This window comes from Staurois parvus, unplaced genomic scaffold (assembly GCF_062004578.1).
Source record: "Staurois parvus isolate SC_StPar_1 unplaced genomic scaffold, SC_StPar_1.0 ptg000893l, whole genome shotgun sequence".
Classification (NCBI taxonomy): Eukaryota; Metazoa; Chordata; class Amphibia; order Anura; family Ranidae; genus Staurois; species Staurois parvus.
Window position 1 is genome coordinate 867,919 of NW_028318689.1, and position 1,424 is coordinate 869,342.

Here is a 1,424-nt window from a genome sequence, read left to right on the forward strand (position 1 = left end):
TTGGCTAGTTTGTGTGTGAAGGATATCTGGACTTTTAAATGTATCTGATCTGACGTAAGGTGTAAGGTAACAACAATGCTGCACCTTCAGATGATTCTTGTGAGCACCCATGGTAGTGTCCAATAACTCCCCATGTCCATTATACCTTGAATTATAAATACAGGCTGTATGTAAGTACCTGAATTCTTTTCAAGTCAAATTAACCCTTTCCAGTCCGGACACTTTCCCCCCCTTCCAGTCCGGACACTTTCCCCCCTTCCAGTCCGGACACTTTCCCCCCCTTCCAGTCCAGACGCTTTCCCCCCCTTCCAGTCCGGACACTTCCCCCCCCCTTCCAGTCTGGACACTTTCCCCCCCCCCTTCCAGTCCGGACACTTTCCCCCCCTTCCAGTCTGGACACTTCCCCCCCCTTCCAGTCCGGACACTTTCACCCCCTTCCAGTCTGGACACTTTCCCCCCCTTCCAGTCCGGACACTTTCCCCCCCTTCCAGTCCGGACACTTTCACCCCCTTCCAGTCCGGACACTTTCCCCCCCTTCCAGTCCGGACACTTTCCCCCCCTTCCAGTCCGGACACTTTTCACCCCCTTCCAGTCCGGACACTTTCCCCCCCTTCCAGTCCGGACACTTTCACCCCCTTCCAGTCCGGACACTTTCACCCCCTTCCAGTCCGGACACTTTCACCCCCCTTCCAGTCCGGACACTTTCCCCCCCTTCCAGTCCGGACACTTTCACCCCCTTCCAGTCCGGACACTTTCCCCCCCTTCCTGTCCGGACACTTTCACCCCCCTTCCAGTCCGGACACTTTCACCCCCTTCCAGTCCGGACACTTTCCCCCCCTTCCTGTCCGGACACTTTCACCCCCTTCCAGTCCGGACACTTTCCCCCCCTTCCAGTCCGGACACTTTCCCCCCCTTCCAGTCCGGACACTTTCCACCCCCTTCCAGTCCGGACACTTTCTCCCCCTTCCAGTCCGGACACTTTTCCCCCTTCCAGTCCGGACACTTTTCCCCCTTCCAGTCCGGACACTTTCACCCCCTTCGAGTCCGGACACTTTCCCCCCCTTCCAGTCCGGACACTTTCCCCCCCCCTTCCAGTCCGGACACTTTCACCCTCTTCCAGTCCGGACACTTTCACCCCCTTCCAGTCCGGACACTTTCCCCCCTTCCAGTCCGGACTCTTTCCCCCCTTCCAGTCCGGACACTTTCACCCCCTTCCAGTCCGGACACTTTCACCCTCTTCCAGTCTGGACACTTTCACCCCCTTCCAGTCCGGACACTTTCACCCCCTTCCAGTCCGGACACTTTCACCCTCTTCCAGTCTGGACACTTTCACCCCCTTCCAGTCCGGACACTTTCACCCCCTTCCAGTCCGGACACTTTCCCCCCCCTTCCAGTTCGGACACTTTCTCCCCCCTTCCAGTCCA